At 33.1% G+C, this 11,207-nt stretch overlaps 1 long non-coding RNA gene across 1 annotated transcript; it reads left to right on the plus strand.

The window, feature by feature from the left end:
* The first annotated feature begins 340 nt into the window (after positions 1–340).
* Positions 341–6,974, plus strand: LOC127721621 (uncharacterized). The gene is made up of 3 exons (XR_007991357.1): positions 341–416; positions 972–1,326; positions 6,468–6,974. It is a non-coding gene; the product is annotated as an uncharacterized LOC127721621 (long non-coding RNA).
* The last annotated feature ends 4,233 nt before the right edge of the window (positions 6,975–11,207 follow it).

An 11,207-nucleotide genomic window follows, 5' to 3' on the forward strand; every position in this document is an offset into this window, starting at 1 on the left:
GTAGATGGGATAGAGTAAGGTCGGTAAAGGATAAAGTAATGGGTTTGGACCAATCGTGGTCAAGTAAAAGGCCAGATTTTCAATTTCACACAAAATATTATGCCTGAAATGGATTTACTTTGAATCAAGTTGATCGACTTTTCTAAATAGTGTAGTGACAGATACTCTTACTTACTATTTAGCTAAATCATGACTGTATTAATTGATGCGACAAGTCGGGTTTTCAACTGTCCAATCATTCTAGTAAATAATAAAATATGGAGACAATGTTGTCTGAGATCAACGTTACTGTTGTTTTTTTTTTTTGGCACATAAATGTCCATTTCCGCACAGGCGCAGTGGTAATGGTATGCAAATTTGTTGTGTCTAAACACGACCTCACGTGACCTTTGTGTGATGAAAACTGTAAACAAAAGGTAAATATGTCTATTGAAGTAAAACATTAATTTAATGTTTTTAAATACAAAGCAATACAAATAAATTCAAAGTCAGATTAAAATTTTGTTTTCTGCTAATCTGTATTCCTCATTCAAAGGAGCACTTCTTTTGATCAGAAAAGTTCAAGTCTACATTTACACTTATTCCAAATTACATGAATTATTTGAGATGTCATAGAAAATCTATGGTACATATACATGTACTTTATTTACCATAACTCAATTCACAAGCAAATCAACACACTAGAACCTGTTTAAAATGTTTGGAAGGGAACCAAGGAAGATGAAAATATATATGATATTGCACTGTTTCACCTAACATGTTACAGTGCAAAGTTTTATGTAAAATAGTACATGTACATGTAGCACCAAAAGGGACTAGTGGAAAAGAGAAAAAACTGGATACACATTTTTATTACTGAAATATTTAGAGTTAAAACTCTCCCTAATCAATGGCTCACATGCAGTGACAGTTAAGCATATAACTCTTATACAATCTGATAATGCTTGAGAGGTCTTTTTGTTTTGTTTCAGGAGACTAGCTTAAGATAGTAAGAAGGAAAAGTAGGGGGATTTTTTTAAAAATCAATGGACTGACTACTGTTTGCTTAAAATCCAATGGCAAATGTTTCCTGTATACAGAGGACATTAGTCCTTATATTAAATGGATTAACAGTTTGCCAGTAGCTGAACTACTCTGAAAAGAACTAAATACTTTACAAATCTTGTGTGACTGAGGCACTTTCCTGGATTGACCTGTCAACAGGAATACCCAGTGCAAACAAACCCTTTGACAGCCAATACGTTGCAAGGATGTATTATTAGTACCTGATCATACAAAGAGCATAAGACCAAAAGGGACCTAAAAGAAATAGCAAATTAATCTAAGGTAAAGTTTCAACAGAGGTTTGAAACATAGTTTTTTTTTAATTAATATCAAATATTTAAAGGTGTTTATATTATTTTATGTATAAAGTTTACAATTATCTTCATCATTTTGGTTGTTTATGTTATTTATAATATAAATGAGAAATTCAACATCTGATTTATAAATGTACTAAAAATGAAAAACAAATACCATATTATAGGCACCCACTTAGCCTTCTGCTGAACCATAAGCTCCTGACTTAGGACAGCATAAGCACATCCAGAAAACATGCTACCAAACCTCTTAACCATGTGCATGTATAGGACTGTAAGTGTTCATAACAGTATAGAAAATCATATTTAGTTTATGCTCTCATTTAAAAAAAAAACAAAATCAAGGCCAACACCAAAAGATCCCACGACATAGCTTAAATTAATAGATAACCTTTTATACATTAATAAGCATCCACCAAGAATTGACAAGTTCAAATGGATGGTATAAAAATTCAATACATGTAGATTATATAAGCTCTGTATCATTTACATTCAACATGTTCAACGATTTTTATTGTATATTTTTTTTGAGGTTCAACATTGATAGTAAAAAAAAAATATTGGATAAAAAAACGTTGAATCTAAAATGATATAAACCTTCGAAGTCTTATATTATAGGTCTAGCTAATTTCCTAGTTTTGATTGAAAAGTTAAAGGAAGATTTAAAAAAAAAAATCTACCGGTACCTAATTAAATTTTGAGATACATACATGACATATAAGTTAGTAAAGTTAAATCATACATGTACCTGTGAATAAAAGAAGATGTGGTTTATAAATATATGTACAAATCCAACAAACAAACAAAATTCTCTCTAAGGCAATATAAAGTCTTCAACAATAGAAAGGTGATCATGCAAGTGAATATGTCAAGCTCTACAATTCTAAATTGTCCAAAGCCTAAAAAGTAAAACAAAAGCATTCAGGAAGAACACAAGGCAACCCATGACAAGATCCCTTATTATGGAGATATATTCAAATGTTGTAGGGTTAAACAAAGACACACTTACATGTACTATGTACTAAGTGGTAGGAATGAGCTATGTTACTATAGTTCATGATGTATGGATGAAATTATATTTTGTCACAGTATTTTCTAGAATTCCCAGATGGTTGCTGGGACAACCTGATTTATCTTTTTATACGCCCGTTTACGGGACGTATTATGGTATACTGTTGTCAGTCTGTCCGTCCGTCGTCAACATGTCGGAAATTAACTCAAAATCACTTTAACCAATTTGCATAAAACTTTGGTGAATTGTTTATATCTATTGACATGAGCTCCATTTCTTTTTTTATAAATTTTAGATTTTATGTTTCCAAGTTATGTGGTTTTATTCATTAAAAAAAGGGGGATTTTCCAGTTTTCGGACAATAACTCAAGAATGCTTTCACCAACTTGCAAGAAATTGTGTTGAATTGTTTATATCTATTGACATGAGCTCCCTTTCGATTTTTATATATTTCAGATTTTACGTTTCCGAGTTACAGGGTTTTATTCATAATAAAAGGGGGATTTTCTAGTTTTTCGGACAAAAAATCAAAAATGCTTTCAGTAGTTCTCATGAAACTTTGGTGAATTGTTTATATCTATTGATGTAAGCTCTGTTTAGAATTTTATAAATTTTACATTTTACATATCTGAGTTATGGGGTTTTATTCATTAAAAAAGGGGGGATTTTCCAGTTTTCAGACAATAACTCAAAAATGCTGTCAGCAATTCTCATGAAACTTTGGTGAATTGTTTACATGTATATCTATTGATGTAAGCTCCCTTTACATTTTCAAAATTTCTAATATGACATTGAGAATTAATTGAACTTTAATTGTTTATAGTCTAACAACAGATTTACTAAGTATTGCGCAACAGCACAGTGTAATGCACAACAGCAAGAAATCTTTAATTGAATATAAATTCAATTCATATAACCAATTTCATGTTCTCTGACTACATTTATTCAGAAACCTATAATATGCATATGTCAAATATTTAATACAATCAAAACAAAGCCCTGTATCAAGCTTGAATATTGTGTCCATTTTTGCCCCAACTGTTCAGGGCTGGACCTCTGCGGGCGTATCCAGCTGCGCTCAGCGAAGCAGTTTATTTTATTTGAGCATCACTGATGAAAAGATAGAAAAACAACATGTTATAAATTTCATGCATCTAAACATCTAAAGAGCTTTCTTGGATTTACCTTCCTCGGGAACACTCAAAGCCGAATATTTGAAAGCCAAGGATGTATAACTAAGAACCAAAACATTTGAAGATCTATATAAACATATACAAAATGTAAAGGAACTAAAAAATAAAAATAACATATTCCTTATAAATATTTCGGTTTTACACGGGAAACTCCACACTAAAATTTACGACAAAAGGGACAATTTTTCGTTCCCTATTGTTAATTTTCCCTTTTTGGATGGTGATGTTCCTTTGGCACCATCTTAAGGTGAATATATTTCACAACTCGTTCGCTATGCCCGTGTCTTTTGTGACGTTTTTGATTTTAAAGAACGTAATCTATGTATTGCTGGTAAGTTATTAAGCCAGGGATTTCGTTACCACAAATTACTTAAAACCTTTACTAAATTCTTCCACAGATATAAAGATTTGGTTTTGAAGTTTGGTTGTACCTGTAGAAAACTTATTTCAAACAGGATTGCACATTCTCATTTTACGGCACTATTGTTTACCGTGCCCGGAAATTTAGAAACAATCCTGGTAAACTTATTGATCCATTAAATAAACTCTTTCTAAAAGGTTACCGATTCAACACTGTAATTAGATCATTAAATATTGTTTTTATTGGTACTAATATTGATTTTGTTATCAGTAAATTAAAAGCAAACTAAATATTATTGTTATATACATATACACATTCATGGATTTACAATCTGTAGATACCATTACCTGTATCTTGGCATTGCACAAGGTCATGTTTTTCTCTGACTGTTTATGATGTCTTTACACTAAATCCATTGGATGTTGGATGTGTACGGATTGATAATTTAGTCTTAGCTGCATGATTATTTTTTATTAGTTGATAATAGTGGCTTTGAACTAGCTGTCAGTAACTGCGAGTACACTCAGATCTGTTCTTAGTGTCTTTTTGTTGTTTGGATGTACAAGTACCCGGCCACGTCCACTTGTATTTGTAGTATTTGTATTTTTATCCATCTGATGAGTTAAGCCTCTTTCAACTGATTTTTATAGTTCGTTCTTATGTTGTACATGTTGTACTGTTACACCACTGTCCCAGGTTAGGGGAGGGTTGGGATCCAGCTAACATGTTTAACCCCGCCACATTCTGTATGTATGTGCCTGTCCCAAGTCAGGAGCCTGTAATTCAGTGGTTGGTGTTTGTTTATGTGTTACATATTTGTTTTTCGTTCATTTTCTGTACATAAATTAGGCCGTTAGTTTTCTCGTTTGAATTGTTTTACATTGTCATTTCGGGGTCTTTTATAGCTGACTGTGCAGTATGCATGGGATTTGCTCATTTTTGAAGGCCGTACGGTGACCTATAGTTGTTAATTTCTGTGTCATTTGGTCTCTTGTGGAGAGTGGTCTTATTGGCAATCATACCACATCTTCTTTTTTATATTTGTAACATAATTTCATACTGTAAATTCAGAAATTATTGCAATGTTTTTATTATTGCGAAAAATGCAACAGGGTTATAATCACAATAATTTAAACTCGCATTTTGAAATTTTTTTATGAATTAAACAGGATTTTTCTCAATATCGCGAAAATTAAAATCGCATTTGAGTCCAAAATGACAAAATCGTAATAATAAATGCACGCAATAATTTCTGAATTTACAGTATCAATTAACATGTAAATCTATCAGAGGTCAATTCCAATTTTAACATTATTTTAATATTTATTTATGAATATTTTAATAAATCAATGTGAAGATGTCACTAACATGACCATGTCATGACTAGACAGCATTAGATCTTTGTAAAATATATTAAATCTCTTTATGAAAAAGACTAATCATGATAGTTATAGGTCTCCTTGATGTAAAAAATACATGATAGGATATGTTTGTTTTAACATTTAAAATATATGAAAAGGGTTGGGTGTTGGATGTCTCAGCTGTTCAACCCTACCAAAAAAGCATTGAAGTGCACCCACCAAGTACATAAAGTACAAAGACAACCCACAGTCACTGAAAGCAACATTGGTTTTTAGTTTTTATTAAGCAACTGATCAAGTCTATAGGTTGAGATATCCAAAATCTGTCTAACCCCACAACATATTTTGGTCATGTTCATGTCCAAAATCAGGAACCTCATCAATAGTTGTGTTAGTTGATATCTTAATGGTCTTTTGTTGATGGCAGGTCTTACTCTTAGACTCTTATTGTTAGAATGATTTACAATTTATATAGATTTGGTGCGATATAGGTTTTGACAGATTATATATACTCTTGGCTATTATTAAAGACTCTATGTTGTTATCTTAATGTCGATTGGTTATTTGTGTGGTTCAGTAACCCATGTTACTGTCTCATTGACATATACACCACATTTTTTACTTATTGAATAGGGAATGAGTGGAATAGTAAGTTTATTGTCCCCTGAGGTGCAACTATTGCCCTGAGGCATAGCCAAGGCCAATAGTTGTATCTGAGGGGACAATAAACTTACTATCCCACAATTACAAGTTAGTAAATGTATTTTTATTAGGAAAGACACAACAGACGATAAATGTCGGGGCTAAATCAACTATAGCAATATAAAAAGCAGAAACACAACCACTGTTTTTAATGTTTAATCATATATAATATTTTGAAATCTATAGCTACGTCCCACACTAACATGAACCCTAGATACAATAGGTAAAAGGCGACATTGCAACTCCTGCGATATTCTCAACATTCAACATCCAATCCCGTGGCTGCATTTGAAATTCTGCGAATAATAATGATGCTTGTGGTCGAATAGTTTCACTGAGGTCCAATAGTTGGAAACTATTGACCGGTCAAATAGTTCAATGCTTGCAATTTAAAAAATAGTGAAAATATTGCGTACTTATTTTATATATATATATATAGAATATGATATCTGAGGTATAATAATTACTATTATTTTGTAGTTACATGTACCTACATGTACGATATCAAATTGGGTTATGGATGTCTCAGCTGTTAAACCCTACCACTAAAGGATTGAAGTGCACACACCAAGTACAAAGACAACCAACATTGGCACAGTCACTGAAAGCAAGCTCAAAGTACTTAATCTTTTGATAGAAAACATGCAGTCCAGTATTAAAATGTGCAGTCTAACCAGGAACATATATAGATATACTGTCCCCAGGTCTAACATTTGAAATTGGTTGCTCATTTTGAAATAAATGAAGAACATTGTCAATGCAAAATATACCTGGAGTCGGTTTCACAAAAAAAAATAACATACGACTAAGATTGATAGTAGGTATTCTGAATTGTTCATGACTTACAATCAATCTTAGTCATAAGTGGTTTTTTTTGTGAAACGGACTCCTGTGACCAATAAACAATCATTGACAATATGTACCTCCCAGAAAATAACAAAGACAAATGTTATCCAATATCGTTTGATATGATAAAAATCACTGCAAGAATTGTTACTTAGTTAATGCCATGTTTTTATTGAGATCAGTTGTGATTAACAATTTTTACTATTATTGTTCATTTTAGTCTGGTCTATTTTCATAGAACTGTAGAAATAAGATCACATCCCAATCCCAATTTACACTGTTTTACTTCCAAAGGTGCATACATTTGGGGATGGGGGCAGGGGTCCCGGGTTCTGTCCACATTTTTGAGCTACATTTTTGGTTAATGCATAGACTTGTCTTGTAGCTATATATATATAGACGTTGCATTGTTTGCCCCCTTTCAACGGTATTATACTCTTACTGACACTCGGTTATTATCGCAATGTTCATCCCTCCCCCTTTTTAATAAAACGCAGCATATTTTAATGCCAAAACTAAATTTGCCACGTTCAATGATTGTCTTCAGTTATTTAATAATAAACACGTCGAATTGAGATGCAATAAATAAGGGAACGTACAAACCAAGAGTGGGATAAGATATCAAAATACACGAGGGTCAATGACATTGTTGTTTTGGTTATGCAATAATTATTTGAGACTTTATTGTTATTGCTGGAATTCTACAATGAAATAAAATAAACTTACCATAAAATTAAGAATTCACAGTTGATAAAAATCACTTTCCAAGGCAGAATATGTGAAATAGGTCACCGCTTCAGGTATCCGCCATTATCACTCATATGTAAATGCCCGTATGTTTATATATGTTTTAAAGCTTTCTGAATTCTTAGTGCGAACATACACATGCTCGATATATATCCTTTTAATTTCTTAAACGCCTTAGGTCCGGAATGGTTTTTGTTGTCCAGAAATTAAAGAATACATTAAGATACAATTATATACTGTAGAAATTAAGATATATGTAGGTTTTCTGATAAATAATCATGTTTAAAATTGGTGGTCACCTTACTATCGTTTGTACCAATTCGGATATATACGAAATTGAGGGTGGGTCCATTAAAAGTTTAATAACTTTTTTATTCTAAAACATTATAAAGTAATTTTTGGTGTTTTGAAATTCTTAAATGTTGCTCTTTCGAATGGTACATTTTTCAAGCTCAGAATCTTAACAGTTTTCTCTGTAGATCATCTCAAAGTTAAGGTAGCCAGTCCAAAAGGTGACATTATGTCGAGGGCTACATAACTGATCAAAATACCCCCCAGCCGGTGACTTTCCTATGCTAAGATAGCTATATATATATATATATATATACAGCTCGTCTAAACATCAGCCCAACAATGTTAGATCTGTAAATTTGCTTTCGCAAATTTTTTGTTCTTCCCTCGCCGGGATTCGAACTCATGCTACTGAGATATCGTGACACCAAATCGCCTGCACTGTATCCGACGCGCTAGACCACCTAGGCTTCACAACAATGAAGCTTTCGGTGACCGGGTGTTACCTTTCCTCGTCAGTTTTAATCTAGCGTCGTAATGCAGTACATGATATATAAGGCATGAAGATGGAATTGTTACAGATCAGCTGAAATATCTACTGTAAAGGATCCTACAAATTAATGCGATACAGTCACAGAAATAATTATATTTATAAGTACGTCTGAACTAGTGACAACTCTACAACAGATTTATCCAGCAGTGATGGTATATATATATATATATACAGACACAAAAGTTAAACTTACAGACATAAACATCGATATTCATTATATACATTAATATTCTCGGCAGTTTGATTGACACTCGTATTTACAAACTACATCATACTAGATTGTGACCTATTGGACGTAATATTCTGCGTGGATTCCCGAATAGAGAAAAGACAAAAGATCGACATATTTTTACAGTTTAGTTGACATTTCTTTTTATGTAATACTTCTTGTAAACTTGTGTATAATAAGTCTTGTTAAATTTTATTATTGAGTTGTGTCTTTTGTTGGCTTCAATTAAAAAGGGATTTTCTGGCCGTAACAATGTTCATAGTCGTGAACTGTTGATTTGGTTGTTGATATTTATATATGTTTATGTTACCCTATGTGGAATCATTGTATTTAACTATGAAATTTTCATCGCCTTTTTTTAAATTCTAGTGTACCACCAGCAAGAACAACTTTGTGTGGTCAGTCACACTATTAAGAAGGAAATGTGAGAATGGTAGTTACGTTGAGTCAAGTAAGAGAAAACTGTGTTTCGATAACTTCGATGAAATCCATTTCACGTGGCCGGAGAGTGAAAATAGCATTCCTGTACTTTTCTAACAAGAAAACATCATTATATTGAGTTCTAGTCTGCTTGTCGAATTAATTATGAATGAGTATTTTCTTTTTCATTTATATATTGCATATATAAAGAAAGGACCAGTTAAAAAAACGTTATAACCCGCGGCACTTTATATTCACCTATCTTAAGTTCAGTGGTATAATTGTTGGTGTAGTTCATGCTTAATATTTACTAGTATTGGTTCAAAATGTTCCTCAATTGGTCATATTAAAAGAGTGTATTTGTTTTATTATTTAACAGTTGGTCAAGAAACATTTAACAGTTGGCAAAGAAACGTAGAAATTCTAGGACACAACCATATCAAGCTGATTGGTCGGACAATATTCCTATAAGTTCTTTAAACAAGAATCTTCAAACCAGTCCATCCGCAAACGAAGTTGCTTAAGCATGGTTTGCAAAGTTGTAAAATCCCGACAATCAATTAGTTAAGAACACAGGATTCCAAACATACTGCCCCCTTCTTCTCAAACTGGCAATGCAAGCACAATATACTATATGGCGAGTCTAGTTAATACAAATATGCCACTGTTGACAACTGTACAACTGGTTAGCAGTGATGACGATGTTGTGAATACCAGCTATTGATCATCAGCAATACTTAAGCCATCCTTTTCATCTGAATATGATGTAACAGCTGGTAAGCAGTTGATTGATTGATTGTTGGTTGCTTAACGTCCAGTGGCAAATATTTCATGCATATTCAGGACGAGAACAAATTAACAATAAATACAATATGTAGGTTCTGTAATAGGGGCGTCCGGGATTAAGGTCGGAGAAATTTAGACTGCCACGGGAAATGAGGGTTTATTGGATAGGGACAGAAATTTAGCCTTGCAACAGGTCACCTACGGACCCCTCAAAGAGTTGTTGCAAGGGTTCTTAACGTGTAAAGAGCGTGGCACTCTCTTTACACGAGGCATCGGATTTAACGTCCCCATTCTGACCGGACGTGGCTGCAAATTTGTACATCCCGCACAGCCAAACGGACGCCCCACTTTAGCAAGGGTTTTACTGCCGGTCGGAGGAAGACCAATGGTGACCATACTTCTATTCCCCAGTCACCCTTGGGGTTGGTAAGCAGTTGTACTCATGCTATGCTAATATGGAACTCCCTGTACATAGAGTATCTTAAAACAACCCATACCATTAGATTTTCATCTTAGTTGTAAGTTAAGAGATGATGTTTGGGCAGATAATTATGTGAAGTTTGCTTTTTTGCTGCCGTCTGATATTGATGAAAATTCGTCAATATTGTTTGAAAATTTTAATATCACTATTTCAAATAGGAAAACAAATAGTAACTCCTAGCAATTACAGAAATACAGAATGACACGTCCTATGATAATTGATTGATTTGTAGAATGATTGAACTTGATCTCCAAAGACCAACGAGGAGATCTGAGGCTTTTCTTTTTGCCTTTAAAAGTTATGGTTGACTTGAGATTTGTCGCAACTGGGAGTTTTAAAGCTCGTCATTCCCGACATACATAACATTTTAAACTGGAGTGTGTCTTTACAATAATCATATAGGTCGTCTACTTCTTCCTTATCTCCTCTACCGTACGCGTATGGTCTGTTGTTTGTTGCATTAATTTTACAGCATATGTTCTCCCAAATCTTTTTGTCGCTATATGTGATCAAATATAAAATTTTAAACTAGTTTTTTTTCTATTAATTACATACTTAATTTAAACAGTTAAATGATGAACACAAAAGAATACTAGGACATCAAGACGTCTACAGGTGTCGTGTGTGTGACAAGGGGTTTCACAATACAGCAGTTCAGAGTTTTATCATGTACAAAGGTGTTTGGCCATCCATTTCTGTTAACGTCACATAAACAAAATTTTCATAATCAGTCTGGTGCAGGTATGAAAGGAAATGAACCCCAATGAAAAGAAAATAAAGAAATTTCGATAATCCCGGAAATATGTACACAATTATGGTTACTGGAGAGCAAAGAAGACCAAACGTTAATACAACTTAACCAAGATA

Source organism: Mytilus californianus, unplaced genomic scaffold, assembly GCF_021869535.1.
Source record: "Mytilus californianus isolate M0D057914Y unplaced genomic scaffold, xbMytCali1.0.p SCAF_12, whole genome shotgun sequence".
Taxonomy (NCBI): domain Eukaryota; kingdom Metazoa; phylum Mollusca; class Bivalvia; order Mytilida; family Mytilidae; genus Mytilus; species Mytilus californianus.